The following is a 17,379-nucleotide window of genomic DNA, read 5'->3' as shown; positions in this document are numbered from 1 at the left end:
TCAGTCTGAACTTTTTATGCTTCCAGGGTCTCCACCTGGAGGTCTCTATTTAACATCATTTTAAGCAATACTATAGGGAAACTTGAACGTCTCAACAAAAGGCACCAAAGTCCTTGAAAAAAGTGAGGACTTTTTTTTTTTTTTTTTAGCCCAGGAAATCAGAGAGCCTTTCCTCTATGCTAATGCCTCAAAACAATTCCCTAAGTCTTAAAGACAACAGCAATTACTTTATTAATCAATAGGCAAGAGAAATGGGCCATTCTTCAAGATGTCCTAGGGATTTGTAATGGCCCAACATTAATCCCATCACACAACCTGGGCTATTACTATTGGTCTCTATCCAAGAGTAGGTGAGGGCTTCTCCAAGAACTGCACTGATACTTCCTGACCCTCGGGTGTGGCAGGCAACACTAACCTCCATCTTTAGGGTCTGTTTCACCTTTGTCCACACCCTCCAGTCTACTCCCTGAGCAGAAAGGCAATGCTGTCATCTCTGAGATTTATCAGAGAACTCTGATAAAGAAGTAAAAGAAGCTTTGTCCAAATGCTTTTCAAGCAATATATGGGCCAAAAAATAAGCTAGGACAGTTCAGACAAAGAAAGAAATGCATTAGTTTCTGAGGCTGACTCAAATGTCATCTTTATTTTTCTTTCCTTAATTTGCTTGTACACAAATATGTATTCACATCAGAGTCTGTTTGAGAAGGTCAATTTTTTTTTAATGTGTATTTATTTTTGAGAGAGAGAAAGAGCACAAGTAGGGGAGGGGCAGAGAGATTAGGGACAAGCAGGCTCTGTGTGGGCAGCAGAGAGCCTGACGCGGGGCTGGAACTCATGAACCATGAGATGATGACCTGAGCCGAAGTCCGACACTCGACCGACTGAGCCACCCAGGCGCCCTGAGAAGATCAATCTTGAGCAGAGTCAGGAGGAAGGGGAGGGAATGGTGTCTGTGTGTAGCCAACTGACAACCAGTGGTCGTCAAAGGCCTTCCTGCGAGGAGGAGGTGTAGGAGGGTGTCTGACTCAGAACATTAATGTTTGAAATGTCATCTTATCTAGATTCTGGTTTTGGAAATAACGTTAATTTACATCCAAGAGTTCCAACATTGTACTCCTGTCCGAGCAATGGCGTAGGATCCCTGCCAGTAATCCTGCGGAGGCTTTGGGTGCAGCAAGCAAAGCAATCCTGGAGCTCAAGGTCCTCGGTGCTCTTTCTGTGATTCTGACACAAAGTTTTAGTGAAGATTCGGACATCAGTGACTCTATGTCGTTCACTCTTCAAGACACGCAGGAACAATGAATTTCACGGTTGAGGTCCCAGTTGATACACTTGGGAGTGAGACTGAGCCAAGGGTCTCATTGAATAGCCTGGGGACCCTGGGGACAGCTGCTCCCCAAAGAGCCAGAGCCAGGCTTGCATTAAAACCATTTTTTCCTCAGGACGCCTGGGTGGCTCAGGCGGTTAAGCATCCGACTCTTGATTTCAGCTCAAGTCCTGATCTGGCGGTTTGTGAGGTCGGGCCCTGCGTCAGGTTCTGTGCTAACAGGGCGGAGCCTGCTTGGGATGGATTCATTCATTCTCTCTCTCTCTCTCTCTCTCTCTCTCTGCCCCTCCCCAGCTCATGCTCTGTCTCTGTCTCTCAAAAATAAACATTGAAAAAAAATTTTTTTTAAGCTACACAGGAAGAACATTGCTTTACTTTACCCAGAAGGCCCCAAATATTACATAAGCACTATCTACAGCTGAAGCCTCTACTTAGAAGAGGCTGGATTTGTTACCTACAAATGGTAGGTAACAGATGGTAAGATGGTAGGTAACATGTGGCATAAATAAGCTGGAAAAAGGTATATAAGAGATAATCCATGTCCACCAAAGTGGTTGCTATTTGGCTATGCCTAGTTTCTAAACATGGTGATTTTATAAGTCAGTATATCTTGTGAAACCATCAGGACAAAAGTTTGACGTGTAAAGAAATCTGAGGCTTCCTTGCAAAGCTTTTTAATTTTTTTGGTTCTCTCCATGCCCCAAGCATTAGTGTAACATACTGAACTGTTCTGTGAAGAGATGGCTGGAGACAGGAGATGAGGGGCCAGAGCAGCTGTGGTGCTTCTCCAGGGACAAAGGCCTCCGCATCCAGGCACCCTCACCACAGGGAGAGAGGGACCCACTTTAAGGTTTTTGTTTTTGCTGTTCTTTTTGCCTGACAGCTTGCTTGAAATTCGGCATCATTCCCAGTTTCTCTGAATAATACCCTGTCTGTTTCCATCGCGGCACTCATCTCCACCTATAATTATCTGTTTTCTTTTTTATTGACCATCTCCCCCAAATAAATTATAAACCCCCAAAGGAAGGAACTTGGTTCCTTTGCTCACGGTTGCATCACCATTGCTTAGCACAGCACCTGGCACTTGGTAGGCTCCCAGTAGCATTATTTCATAAATGAATTGTAAGCTTCTTGCTGGGGTAGGAAGCCACTCTGAGGCTGCCGGGATCCACATGAGAATGCAGGCGTCAACTAAGTGGATAGAATGGGGGATGTGAGGCCAGAGAGCTGAACAGATGGGCACAGGAACACAGGCAACAGAAGTTTAGAAGCCACCTTCCCTCAGCGTTATGATACTCAGTGGCCAGTGTTCCCTGGGAGAGGAATCCTGACTTATCTGGGGGGAGAGGCACAAATGTCAACTAAATAAACTCATCAGGAATTTTGGGAAAGCTCACATGGCACATGTACACACACAGTCAGGGACTGTCATGGGTGCCCCAAACACCACACACAGTGCCCCAGCCTGACTCTCAGGTTGAGAGCTGTAGATCTCAGTACCAATCTCTGTAATATAGATATAATATTATACCATATATCTAATATTCTAGTGTCTATATATATATATATATATAATATAAAATAAGGTATATTTTAAAATATCAGTTTACTTATATGTGGTTTTGTGATAATGCAATAAACTACACAAATTTGTTTTTGTAAAATCATTACTGTTTGGTTAAAGTATTGTTTCTTACTGCCTCTCTAATTTGGACTTTACTCTCCATCTTTCTCCTGACTGAACCATAGCCTGGTGTCTCAGTCTGCACAAAACTTCTCTGTGCCCCTCTAGCCCAAGGTGACTGCTTTCTCTCTGAATTTCCAAAGCCCTCGTGGGCTGCTCATTCATCTGCATGTACCCTACACAGTGTTTTGACACCTGTTAGTGAACTCAACTGTCATATATCTCCTGGCATGTTAAGGAACTGCTTACTATGTTAGCATTGCCTTCCCAGCTGATGGCCAAAATCTTTAATGATGGGATCCTTAAACATAATAGCTGCTCAATAAACATTTCTTCTCTGACTTAATTATTTGTGAGCAGTGCTTTGCCTGATTTCCAGGAGGAGGAAATCTTACCAGCCTCCTGCTTATGTCCTTTCAGACATGCATGTAGTTCTAAGGGAATGGACCCTTTACCTTGAGCTATTCCCAAAGGCACTTTACCCCTCTTGCCTGGCTCCTTTGCTCCCAAGTAATTTGCACTTTTAATTTACTATGAAGCCCCAGGCCTGGTATCCAAGCCAACTTAGAATCAATTTTGTAAGCTAGCTTCCTGGGTCAAAACTTAAGGAAAAAAAAAAAAGTCTACTTATATGGAACACATCCATTTCAGCCATTGCTTTTGAAATCCTATCATAAAAGCAACCAAGCGAGACGAGTAGGCTGGATTTCAGCATTTCCTTGCTCAAGTTCCTGGTCTCTACAAGCTGCCCATGAGGAGAGGAGCCCAGTGCAGGCCTCTGATCTCTCTGCCATAACCGACTGAGCTCTCAGAGCCAATTGAGCCTGACTTCAGCTGTTTCCAAGGGAGATCCAGTAGAGGCTGTCCCACAGACAACAGGCAAAGCCTCCCAGCAGAGCAAGAAGACTAACATACATTCTCTTCCTTCCAGCAGGAATTCTCTGACTGAGCAGGCAGGCGGGGAAGGAGACGGCAGACGAGGAGCCAGTGCTGGGTGTTAGGGAAATTTAACTAAAATCTGTCATCCAGAAATGCCTCTCCACAAATTATAGGAAAGAAAGAGAAGAAATTTATTGCTGACTATGCACTAAGCCAGACTGTGATACATATCACAGACAGTCTCCTAAAAGACGTCGCAAAAACAGAACCAAATCTCACCCTTTTATTGAGCCATGCGGATACGGCCGTTACATACATGCTCTCGAGGTAACTCAAGTAAGAAGACATAACAACATTATTTGTCACACAGAGCTTATTCTAAATTCATCTCAAACTGGGGTGGCCATTTGTGTTAGCTAATTGCCTCTATCCAAAAGAAAAATAAGCTTCTCTTGTTGCTATGACAGCAGGTAGTTTTACAACTTGAAGCCTGGCATCTTGAGACTGGGAGGTAGGGGCCTATCCTTCTTGATGTATACATTTCAAAGAAATAATCCCAGGCCCTCAAGAAAAACATTTCTAGGTTGTAAAACTGGATGGATCCTTGCTTACTCTTAATAAGATTTATATATATCTCAAAGGGACAGAGAAAGAACTTACAAGTTTTCTAAAGAAAATGCTCTAGGAAAAGGGGAGGGGCTCTTTCCCTTTTTTTCACTAGGAAGCAATAATTTTGTTTTCTCCCCTTCCTATGGGTGGGGGAGTACTGCGTCAGCAGCTCAGCAGGGCTCCAGCCAAGGGTGGACATCCCTCAGAACTGATCCCACACTTCATAGAGACAAGACCCAATGACCATAGGACGAGGTCACAACTCTTCTTGCTTCTCAAGCCCACTGGCCTGTGCATGAAGGTTTGCCATAAATGCTAAGTAAGGGAATGAACATGGTGACTCAGAGTCAAAGGGACATCAGCAGTTGGCCAGAGTGGAGGCACCCCCTTCCCCTCAGCCTTCCTTCAACACCAGCAGAGCAGGGCATCTCACCACTTCCCAGAACAACCCATTTCACTGTTACATAATTACTGAAAATTTTCCCATGGCTTAATAAGGGGGGCAAATCAAAATTAGGGAGTATGTCTAAGGGCCAGGTACTTTCTCCACAACAGGCTTGAGGAGCAAATATCTTGCCCCATGTCACAGATGAGGGAACTCAAAGACCGAGGTTAACAAACAGCTCAAGGTCACACAGATGAAGGTAAAGTACATATAGAGTTTTAGTAGGCACTCATTTAAATGAAGATCGTGTTTTTACTTATAAGATTTAATAATCAAAACTACAGTACGTTTGGATGGAGCCAACCTCTGGTCTCCCAAGGAATGTAGCTGCTAGTCAGTTCCAGCTGCGTTGGTCCTTCATGGTTTCTTAGGGATACTGAATGGTTGCTCTCAGTCAGGGTTTCCACAGGGAGCTCACGGCCAAATTGCCAACCAACACACAGGCATCATTCTGGGCACCCCTGAGGGAAAGCAGAACCAAAGGGTGTACACTCAATGCTTCTTCCACCCTCCAGCAACATCTTTACAGCGAACTCCCAGAAGTAGTCCGGTGGTGTGGGTCAAAGTCACTGTGAATGACACTGACGTGTTTCAGGTGGAGAGAAGTCACAGTGAGCAGCGATGAAGGGAGAGGGAAGACAGGATGATGAGGTGGTGATGATAGGTATCTTTTTATTTATTTTGTTTGATAAATATTTAAGTGTTTATTATGGGACAGGTTTTACAGAGCTCAGAGTCTGAGGGGAAAACTCCTATGTAGCACTCATGTGCTGGGCTTTATGGCTATTAGCCCATTCAATCCTCACAACAGACTCATGAGGTTGATGCTCTTTTTTTTTTTTTTTTAAGTTTGTTTGATTGTTTAGAGGGAGGGGCAGAGAGAAAGAGAGAGAGAGAGAGAGAGAGAGAGAGAGAGAGAGAGAGAGAGAATGAATCTCTGCTTGGGGGATAATAATCCGTGCTTGGGGCTCCATGTTGATGGTATGGGCTCAAACTCATGAATCTCCAGATCATGACCTAACCTGAAGTCAGAAGCTCAAACAACTGAGCCACCCAGGTGCTCCGGTTGATGTTCTTATTATCCCCACTTTACAGATGGGCAAATGGAGGTAAAGAAAAGTAACATAACTTGCTCCTGGAATTCAAGGCCAGCAGTTTGTTCTCACAGTCTATGCTCTTAAGCAGCACCATTCCTGGGTCACTATAAATCATGGGAGAGGTGTTCTACCAGGGAAGCCAGAGCCCCTTGGGAGCTTCTGGGAGACCACAGTCTGATTTGGGACCACACCATTCAGCTACAATGTACTTGTCTTGTGTTATTCAGACCAAGGTATTTCTTGCCCTTGCCTGCCCTGTGACTGGTACCAGTTCACAAACCACAAAGGATTAGAGCAAAAACAATGACCAACACTGCACACCCACGTGCATAGACACGGCTGTGGATGCCTGCATGCATTGCCTCTTTCTGGCCAGCTGCTTTCCAGGCATCTTCCAAGTGGGAGAATGGCCATTGCCCTTAGTACACATGAGACTTTATCTACCTTTGAATGCTGTAGAAAGGGAGACAGAAATCAAGGCTAACTATACCCCTGTTCTCTGCCTGGGTCCAGAATCATCAGGATGAAGACCCAGCATCCTGGGCCAATGTCACTAACCTAAATTGGGCTTTGGAGGGACTCTATGGAAAATAATTGCCCTAAAATTTCTAGAGTTGAATTAAACTGGGACTGAATCTGCCTAGGATTTGTGGTGGCTGCCTATCCCCAAAGGTCCAAGGAAAACCCCATGATTTAGGGACAACCTTGACTGATTCTACATTCTAGAACACCTGTAGCTTTGAGGGACACATCCGAATGAGGTCAAGGCCAACCCCTCAGTGAGTGACCAATGCAAAGTGTGAATGCAGTGGAGAGGGTCACACTGCAGCCTGAGAGCTAGCCTTGAATCTCATTTATTCATCCACCCGTTTGTCCACCTGTCTGTCTGACTATCCATCCATTGAACAACATTAGAGAATCAATTCCTGTGTCAGATACTGGGGCTGCCCTCCCGAAGCTCATGGTCTGGTAAGAGAGACAGAGTGAGAGATTATTGTAAAAACAGATTATAATCACAAGTGACATGAGCAAAGAGAATTAACAGGTGAGAAGACCTAAGTCTGCTGGAGGATCAGGAGGATTTTTCTGGAGAAGGTGAAAAACCTCTGGGGATGTCACTTTGCCAGGAGGACACTGCAGACAGAGGAGAACATGCAGAGGCAGGGAGTCATGAGGGCAGTGGGCAGCCAGGGAGGTCAAAGGCAGGGGTAGAGACTGCAGAGAGAGCTGTAGAAGCCAGAACAAGAAGAACGTCACTGTGAAACCTGGAACTTGATTCTGAGATGGTCAAAAGACAGGGTTTTTCACAGAGGAATAATTTTACTAGATTTATGGAAGGTTGGCTCCAGACTAACGCTGCCAAGGTGTGGTTTGTGGACTGTAAAACCATTTCATGATGAGAGAAGTATAGAAACTGAGAGTAAGCATTTAGAACACTTATGACACATTGATAGAGAAATTTTAATGAAGAAAATTCAAGCTGGTATTTTGTGGGTCTTTTATTTTTCTAGTAATTGTGCCTTATTGTGTTTTACAAATGTATTGGTGTACTATGGATTAGATATTAATAACAGCTTTTGCCACAAATTGTTTGAGAAGTGTTGCTCAGTTTCCTCACCTGTACAATAAGGCTAATCATAGGCCCTGCTCATAGAGGTTTTGTGAGGATTAAATGAGCCCTTAGCACAAATACTGACATAAAGGCATTAGTCATTCTTCTGGCTCAGGGTGCCTGGGTGGCTCAGTTGGTTGAGCATCTGACTCTTGATTTCAGTTCACATCATGATTTCGTGGTTTGTGAGTTCGAGCTCTGCATCAGGTCCTGTGCTGACAGTGCAGAGCCTGCTTTGGACTCTCCCTCTCTCTCTGACCCTCTCCTGCTCATCTCTTTCTCAAAATAAATAAATAAACTTAAAAAAAAAAAGTTCTTGTGGCTGATGTTACTAAATTGGTGAGGAAGGGAAAGGGGTCTAGAGGCAGGGAAATGATGTCCTAGTGTCCTGGAATAAACTAAGCAGGAGATTCTCCAGGCTTCTCCCCATGGTGGTGGGGAAGGTTTCATGGAGATAGATGGCAGAATTTCCAAGATACTTAGTGCGTGGGCCCACAGGGCTTTTTTGACCAATCAGGTGTGGACTGAGAATTTCTTCTGACTTGAGAATTTCACTTGACTGGGAATCTTGGCTGGGGAGTAGCCTTGGGGTCAGGCAAAGACAGGACGATCAGGTTGAACAGAAGGGGTCTGTGATGTATTCTGGAAGGAATGTCTTTCTTTTGTTTCTTTCCTTTCTTTAAAGTAAGCTCTACCCCCAACATGGGGCTTGAACACACAACCTCAAGATCAAGAGTTGCATGCTCTACCAACTGAGCCAGCCAGGCACCCCTAGAGGGAATGTCCTTTAATGTGATTGAGGGCTTATAAGAGAGGTCTAGTCTGGAAAGGATGGCAATTGTCCAGCTATCCACCCTGTTTCTAAATCCTCTCATTCAGCCTTCCTGAGTGCTCACCCAGGTCCTGTTTGGACACCAGAGAGTGACAGGGAACTAGTGACAACAGACACAGGTGTAGTATCATGATTAGAGGCTCTGAAGCCAGAATCCTGGATTTATATCCAGCTCTGCCACTTACAATTCTCTACTGTCTTGAGAAAGGTTTACTTTGCTTTCCAAGTCTTACTTTTCTCAAATATAAAATGAAAATAATAATAAAAATGAGAAAGGATTCAAAAGGAAGTCCATGTACAACCTGGACAACAGTATCTGGCACTTATTAAGGGCTGAACATGTATCCACTTTTGTTAATATTACTTTGTGCTACTTTTGAGAGGTTACCCCTACCTGCTGCCACTGTGTTTGAGAACATTGTCCCTTCACCTCAGCCAACAGCCCAGCTTTGTCCCAGGGAAGTGGTCTGAGGGCTTCTTCACTCCTTACGACTGACAGGGTTACCAACTGAACACACAGAAAGCACCACCAGTGACCTGGGAAGGCCAAGGGGATGATTGTGGAGCCTGCCTGGAGCCACATAAGGTTCTTCCCAGGGTGCTTTCTCAGGCCACTTTCTGGGTGAGGCTGTCTTCTAGAGTTTTCCTGGGTTTGCACGGCCAAGACTGAGCCTTGTCCCTAGGCCCCTCACTGTCCCAAGGATGCCTGGTACTTCAGGGATGCGCTGTTTCTGCCCTCCAGACTGCAACCCTTCTGGTAACTGTAGTTTCCTCCCAGGCACGCTCATTTTCTTCAGCCCTGACCTGATATCTTCTCCTTCTCGGCCCCATCTACAGGGACTTCGTAGGTCTGCTGCTTGCCCAGGGCACCCCGAGGCTGCAGAGCAGAACCTTTTCTACAGGACAATTACACTTAGCTACTCCAAATCAGAAATTTTGATTCTGTGGAGACCACTAAATAAAGATCCATGCTATGCAGATGGCCCACAGACACATGAAAAGATGCTCTATCACTAATCATAAGGGAAATGCAAATCAAAACCACAATGAGATAGCACATTATATGTATCAGAGTGGCTGTAATCAAAAAGACAAGAAATAACAAGCGTTGGTAAATATGTAGAGAAAAAGGAACCCTTTGTGCACTGTTGGTGGGAATGCAAATTGGCACAGCCACTGTGGAAAATAGTATGGGAGTTCCTCAAAAGACTGATAATAGAAATACCACAGAACCCAGTAATTTTACTACTGGGTATTTACCCAAAGAAAACAAGTAATAATTCAAAGAGATATGTGTAGTTCCATGTTTATTGCAACATTATTTACAATAGCTAAGATGTGGAAACAACCCAACTGCCCATGAATAGATGAATGGATAAAGAAGAGAGGTGTGTATACATACACATACACACACACACACACACACACACACACACACACACACGTGAATATTACTCAGTCATAAAAAAGCAGGAGATCTTGCCATCTGCAACAACATGGCTGGACCTAATAATGTGAAGTGAAATAAGTAAGAGAGAAGAAGAAAAATACCACACGATTTCACTTATATGTGGAACTGAAGAAATAAAACAACCGAACCAAGAAAAAAGAGACAAAAACAAATAGACTCTTAAATACAGAGAACAAACTGGTAGTTGTCAGAAGGGAGATGGGTGGGGGATGGATGAAATACATGATGGGGATTAAGAGGTACAAGATTTCAGTTATGAAATAAGTTACAGAGATGAAAAGTACGGCATAGGGAATATAGTCAACAATACTAATAACATTGTTTAGTGACAAGTGGCGACTACGCTTATTGTGATGACCACAGAGCAATGTACTGAATTGTTGAATCATGTTGTACACCGGAAACTGATATAACACTGTATGTTAATTATACTTCAGTAAAAAAGATAAAATAAAATCAAGATGTAACTATTTGTGAGGATGTGGAAAAAGGGAACCTTTATGCACTATTGGTGGGAATGTAAACGGATTGGTATAGCCCCTATGGAAAACAGTATGTAGATAACTCAAAAACTAAATAGAACTACGATATGATCAGCATTCCCACTACTGGTTATATGTTCAAAGGAAATGCAATCAGTATTTCAAAGAGCCATCTGCATCTTTGTGTCCATTAGAGCATTTTTCACAACAGTCACAATATGGAAACAACCCAGGGTCTGCCAAAGGATGAATGGATACAGAAGATGTGGTCCGTATATGTATTTATATTTATATTTATACTTAAGTCAAACAAGGAATACTGTATGATATCACTTATATGGGACTTAAAAAATGAACTCCTAGAAACAGAGTACAGTGGTGGTTACTAGGGATGGGGAATGGAGGACGTGGACAGATGTTGGTCCAAGGTACACATTTCCAGTTACGAAACTAAAGACCTGAGTATCTAATGTATACTATAATGAGTATAATTACTAACACTGTATTATATCCTCAAAAGTTGCTCAGAGGGTAGATCTTAAACGTTCTCACCACAAAACAGAAATGGTAATTATGGGATGCTATCAAGGTGTTAGCTAGTGCTATGCTGGCAATCACTGGACAATAGAAACATGTACCCAACTGTATACTTTAAAATTATACACTGTCGGGGCGCCTGGGTGGCGCAGTCGGTTAAGCGTCCGACTTCAGCCAGGTCACGATCTCGCGGTCCGTGAGTTCGAGCCCTGCATCAGGCTCTGGGCTGATGGCTCAGAGCCTGGAGCCTGTTTCCGATTCTGTGTCTCCCTCTCTCTCTGCCCCTCCCCCGTTCATGCTCTGTCTCTCTCTGTCCCAAAAATAAATAAACATTGAAAAAAAAAATTTTTTTTTAAAAAATAAAAAAAAAAATTATACACTGTCATATGTCAATTTCACTGCAATAAAGCTGCAGGGAAGCAGTAAATAAAGGTCCATGCAAAGGACAAGGAGAGGCTTTCTTTAGGTCTTAAAAGGCTCCTGCAAGAGGGTTAGGGAGGCAGGAGTTGACACAGGGTGTGGCCCTGCAGGGCCCTCCCCTCATCTGCTGTGAACAGAATCACGTGGACTGCTCAGTGAGCCCCTACAACCATTTTGGAAAGTGAACCAAGAAACATCTATGAACATGCGCATACCCACTGGCCCGGCATCACACTTTGGGAATCCATCCTGCAGCAATACAGCTGCCAGTACATAAGAAGAGAGTCCCAGGATGAGGGAGCACTGTTTGTAGTGGCAAACAAACAAACAAAACCTGGAGGTCACCCGCCCATCAGAAGGGTTGTAGTAAGTGTGGCACATTCAGACAGTGGAATATTCCTCAGCTATTCAAGAATTAGTTAAAACCACCTCCACTTAACCTGGATAAACATTTATGCCATATTTTTAGGTTCAAAGGAAAAACTACTTGCTTAATAATGACTAGGAATGGTTCCAGTTTTATAACAATATAAATATATATGCATTTGCATATATTTAAGTGAACATAAGTTTTGAAGGTTATTCACACTAGCTATTCAAACTGCTAAAAGGGTTACTTCAGAGCAACAGACTGGGGGGAAGCAGACTATTCATTTTTCTTCACAGAACTCTGTATTGTGTCACTTGTAAAAACAGCATATCTAACTTCATGATTTAAAACCGTAAAAAGCTAAAAAGCAAATCAACTCTGAAGTGTGTTAAAAATCCAGGTTTCTAGGCTCTATCTTTTGAATGAGTTTCTGCAAGAATGGAGCCATCACATGTGTCTGTCAAAGAGCTTCACAGGTGATTCCCAAACCTCACTGGGTCTGGGAACCTGAGTGTGAGCAACTCCATCTATAGAACAGGCTCAACGAAACCTCTCCCCATATGTTGTAAGGATTCAGTGACAGGCTGCAGCAAGCACTGAATACATTTGAGTCCCTTCTCCCTAAGGACCCTAAGGTTACGGGACACTTACCACTCTCTCCTCAAAGCCACCCCTGATTATCTCGACTGGCACTGGTCTGCCCCTTCTCTGAACGTTGGTTAATTTTAGCTTCCATTTTTAGCATTTAAAATGTTTCATTCAATCGTTTTATTTGTAATCTGAGAGCAAAACTACATTCTAGAAGGAGCCCAGTGCGTACTTTCAGATCCACTGATCATGCTCTGAATGCCAACATCTGAGTTCAGTAAATGGATTTAACTAGTGGGGCTGTTAAGTTCTCTGACACCTGTTATCAGGGGATCTTACCCCTAGCTGACAACCCCTCACCTACCTACTACAACCTTCAGGCTTCACCCACTTCTAACCCTCTGCTCTACCTTTCCACCTGGGATGTCCTTGCCGCCATCCCTGCGTGCCCAGTCAAACCTGTCTTTTTTTTTTTTTTTTAAGCATTTATTGAGCTCCTACTATAAGACACCACCATGCAAGGAGTCTTACAAATTGTCTTCAGTCTTTGCAACAATGCTGCCAAGTAAGCATTATTTTGGAAATGGGGAAACAGGCTCAAGAGAGATTAGGTGACCTGCTCCAGGTCTCACAGCACGTTGACTGAGCTGGGATTTGAACCCAGGTGTGTCTTTCCATTTATCATGACAGCTCCTGGACACAGGAACATTACCTCAAAGCGTGTGACTCCCCAGAGTCCCAGAATATTATAAGCCATTCTCCTTCTTTGTCCTCACACTCCTGAAGTGGCCCAGATGTCAGTGTTCTCCACTCACACACCAGGTGCCCAATGTGTGTGCCAGCCACGTAGGGGACACTGAGCCAGCCTCCCTTTTTCCTTTTTTAAATTTTTAAATTTTTTATTTTTGAGAGAGAGAGAAAGAGAGACAGACAGTGGGGCAGGGGCAGAGATAGAGAGAGACAGAGAATCCAAAGCAGTCTCTAGGCTCTGAGCTGTCAGCACAGAGCCTGACAAGGGGCTCAAACTCACGAACTGTGAGATCATGACCTGAGCTGAAGTCAAACGCTTAACCGACTGAGCCATCCAGGCGCCCCCCGCCTGCCTTTTTCTTAAGGAGGTAGAGCTAGTCTCCTTCTTTCCTCTCTCCTCCCTTATGCAGAAGTAGGGATTGCAGAAGAGAGGAGGGAGGTCGTCTCTGGCCCTCATTCCATAAAAGCTGTCAGCCCGTTTCCCTAACTTGGAACACCTCTATGACTCTAGATTTGAAAACCATCGTTCACATCATCGTGGCTAAAATCTGGCAGAATTCCAGGGCTCCAAGCCAGGGAGGTTTCTCTCTGGGGTGCAAGATCACAGCACAAGGCCTTAATATCATGTTTGTTGCTACTTGCCCCTTCCATTAAAAAATAAGAACCACACCATAGTAAGTCCTTTGGCCGGAGTGCCTAAGAGCTGTATAGCTCTCTGTCCTAGGCTAGACTCAGAGTCTGGGGTCTGGTCTAAGAGTTTTCCAGTTCTGTCACATCCTGGAATGTGGAGGCCTTAGATTCTGTCACTGCCTCAAGCCTGAGATTCCTGGATAGAGATGCCACGGGTGCCTTCCTGCTGACTCAGAGTTATTTCTAATCCAGCTGTACCTGGTGTCCATGTGTTTGAACTCCTTGGGGCGGGAGGGCAGTGGAAGGCCAAGGGGAGGACCACGTGTCAGCTCTCGTTCCACAGAGCCACCCCAAAACAGAGCACATCCTTGGGGTTGGACCAGCTCCACAGACCACTCTCAACAAATTCCCATGATGCCGGTCTACTAGGCCAGCAGAAAATGGCTGTTCCCTCCCAATTCTCCCAGAGAGCACAGGGGTCAAGCTACTTCCCCACCACTGGATGTATAGTCACTCTAATGGGCACCCTTGGTCATTTCTGTTCTATTCAGCAAGTAGCAAGTCATAAGCAGGAGATATTTACAGTCTTTCCCTGTAAACCAGAGGCCTTTCGTAGGCCTCCTGATAATGAAGACATAGGACTATTACCAGACTCGCCTCTCATAGTTAAATTGTTTTCAAGAAAAGATTAAGTTAGGAACCATCTAGTCCTTTAAAATTCTATAAAGGAGTGGCCTCCTTCCCTGCCCAGGGATAGGATCCTCTGTGGCTTCCAGGCAAAGGTGGGTATGACCTCTAACTGTCACCTTCAGGCCTGGCTCCCTGCAGTGAGACCAAGAAGACAAATGGCTCCTCCAAGCTGTAGCAGACGTGGAGACCCAGGGGCTCTCAGCCGAGGCAAAGTCTGTCTCAGAACCAACCCACCTCCCGCCTCTGAATGCCCAGGACTCCCCATTCCACACCCCACCTCCTAACCCATGATTTTCTGAACCTCCCAGGTCAAGAAAACTGACCTGGCCTCCGGTCCAGTCTCTACGGATAGGATTTGATCATGCAACTGGCAGAGTCCACGGGTGTAGATGGCACTTGTGCCCTTTGCTGAAATGGAGCCTTAACCCAGAGAAGGCTTAACTCTAAAGGCTGAAGTTTTGGGGGAAAGCACCTACAAATGGAGAGGAGGAAGTAGGCTGGGCACACAGCTACCAACACCCACATACTCTCTAAGAGCCTGCCTGGCCAGGAAGCCCCCTTGCGAAGTTCTGAGGATGGGTCTGTTCTCCTTGAGCAGAGAGGAAACAGACCAATGACAGGGGTTCAGAAACAGAGAAGGTGTGGGAGTTGCAGACAGGGAAAGTGGCACTTCTGGAAACAGGGCAGCAGCTGAACGGGCAAAGCCTAGTCACGAGGGCACTAAACCCACCTCACGGGATTCCAGCTGACCCTCTACAGGGTCGCAGAGCCAGGGCAACGCTCGAAGGAAGGTCTAAAGGGCAGCACTGAGGAGATCTGAAGAATCTGGGTTTGTTCCGGCACATCACTCTCCAAACCCACCAGAGCATTTGAAGGCAGAGACGTCATCCACTCAAGGGACAAAAGCAGGGTTGACACTAACCCCTTGCGAGCCAACCGAGCAAATAAGATGAAACACGTTTAGGCCAATTGCGCAGCATTTTTACTTCCACTGGGGGCAAAACAATTACTTGGCTCGTTATTAATGGATTAGCGATTTCAAAAATGAATCTCTAGTAAAAGTGTTAACCAGTTTAAATTGGGTCCAGCTGTTGGGTTAATTAGCAATTAGCTCCTTTCGAGGGCCTCAAAATGTTCATTTTCCACCTACTTATCCCAAGTCACCGATTTGCACTTTGATGCCACTGAGGTTGAAAACCAATCCCAGCAAACATTGGATTCGTTGAAGAGTAACGTCCCAAATTCAGAGACATGGAGATTTCCCATCAAGAAAAATTCCTGATTTGCCGACAAAAACGAGGAGACAAACAAGGTGCGGATGCCAGCACCTCACTGCAGGGCTGTTCAGAGAACGGCCACCTGCGCCTGTGTGCGGGAAAGGGAGGAGGCTGCGGCTAGGGCCCACAGTCTGAAGGCTTCTTCAGACAGGCACCACCAATTCCTCACCCGGGAGCAGTGCCTACGAGAACGAACTGTTATCGCCGGACTACGAGGTCCCGCCCGCAACCCTCGGCCCACTGCACACATGGCCCCTCACACTGGCTGTAGCAATGCCCCCGCTTTGCAGGAATGAAGCCTGGCTTCGTGGGCTCACTGACCTTGGAGCCGGAGTCTCCCGCGTCCAGCTGCCCGCAAACAGCTGAGAAATGTACCGGAAGCTGGCGGGCCTTGGCCTTGAAAAGGCTCCCAGGCTGGGCGGGGCTGGGGCGCGCCTCCGCCAATCCCGTCTCTCCCGTCGGAGGTCAGGACGCGCTGGATCCCACAGCGGTGCCCTTGAACGCTGGCCCGGGACTCTCCCCACTGGGCTGTCTCTAGCACCTGCCCTTTCTCTCAAGCGTTGCCCTCCCCCAAGTCCGGTGCTGGAGGCGGACTCTCCCAGGGCTCTTCCAGGTTCCTGGGCCTGCAACCTGGCTGACTGGCCGCCCAGCCATGCAGCACCGGGCTTTGGCGTGGAAGCGCACGGGCAGGAAGACTGCCTCACCTGTTCGGGGATTTGTTTCCTCCTTCCCTCACCAGCGCCATCTCGGGGGCCCCGGCTAGCTCTGGAGAATGACTCCCTACGCCCTCGCCCCCGCCCACCAGCTGAGGCCTGAGAGGACGACGTCTAAAGTTCCCTCTGGAGCTGCTAATCAGGCTCTGGGCGATTAGCAGGACCAGACGATATTCCAACTTGTTGTCTAGGGCCTGGGTTCGGGGACAACAATCACGTTTCTCTTTTAGATCAGGCAATCTGAGATAGGCTGCTAGACAATTTCACTTTCAATCGTTACCAGTTTAATATATCGCCCAGAAGGCCCTGCAGGCCACATCCCTGCTTAAAAATAGCCCTCCTTGGGACTTGCGCCCCAAACTGGAAAGGTTGACTGTAAATAGCTGTGACCCACGAGGAGTTTGGCAGCAGCCCTGACCTTTCAGAGGGAGCTGCCTAAGTCTCTGGCGACTGTCACGTACCCAGCTTCTACACCAGGGGCACACCACCACGAGCTGGTTCCTTTCCCTTTTTAATCAGGATCCAACCCGGAGCAGGGGGTGGAGCCCAGAAACAACCTCCTACCTGGAGTGGTTTCCTTTCAGAGTTTCCGCTTCTTTTAATTCTAAACCAGGCGAAAAATAAATATTTTACCTTTGCATGGGGTTACTGAGGAGGGCACATGAGGGGACCTTCGGGGCTCTGGAAAGTTTCTTGAGTTGGGGGGGTGATTGTGTGGGTGCACACATGTGTAAAAATTCCTCAAGCTGTTCACATAAGATTCAAGCACTTTACTGTGTATTGCTCCTACCTTAGTTAAAATATATGCTATCATCATGACCAGGCTTACACTGAATTGAAAGTTCTTAAAAATGTTTATTGATTTATTTTCAGAGAAAGCAACAATCCTAAGCAGGCTCTGCAACAGTCAGTGCAGTGCCCCATGTAGGGCTTGAACTCACGAACCATGAGATCATGACCAGAGCC

The 17,379-nt window shown here is 45.7% G+C and overlaps 1 protein-coding gene across 1 annotated transcript in view; it reads right to left on the bottom strand.

Annotated features, from left to right (window-relative positions):
• Positions 1-16,151, bottom strand: part of CKMT2 (creatine kinase, mitochondrial 2) — a 36,934-nt gene extending 20,783 nt beyond the window's left edge. The window contains exon 1 of the mRNA XM_045497099.1: positions 16,022-16,151. The gene's annotated coding sequence lies outside the window, so the exon portion shown is untranslated. The remainder of the gene's footprint in view (positions 1-16,021) is intronic.
• Between the last annotated feature and the right edge of the window lie 1,228 nt (positions 16,152-17,379).

Source organism: Leopardus geoffroyi, chromosome A1 (assembly GCF_018350155.1).
Source record: "Leopardus geoffroyi isolate Oge1 chromosome A1, O.geoffroyi_Oge1_pat1.0, whole genome shotgun sequence".
Classification (NCBI taxonomy): Eukaryota; Metazoa; Chordata; class Mammalia; order Carnivora; family Felidae; genus Leopardus; species Leopardus geoffroyi.
This window is presented reverse-complemented; position numbering and strand designations above follow the sequence as displayed.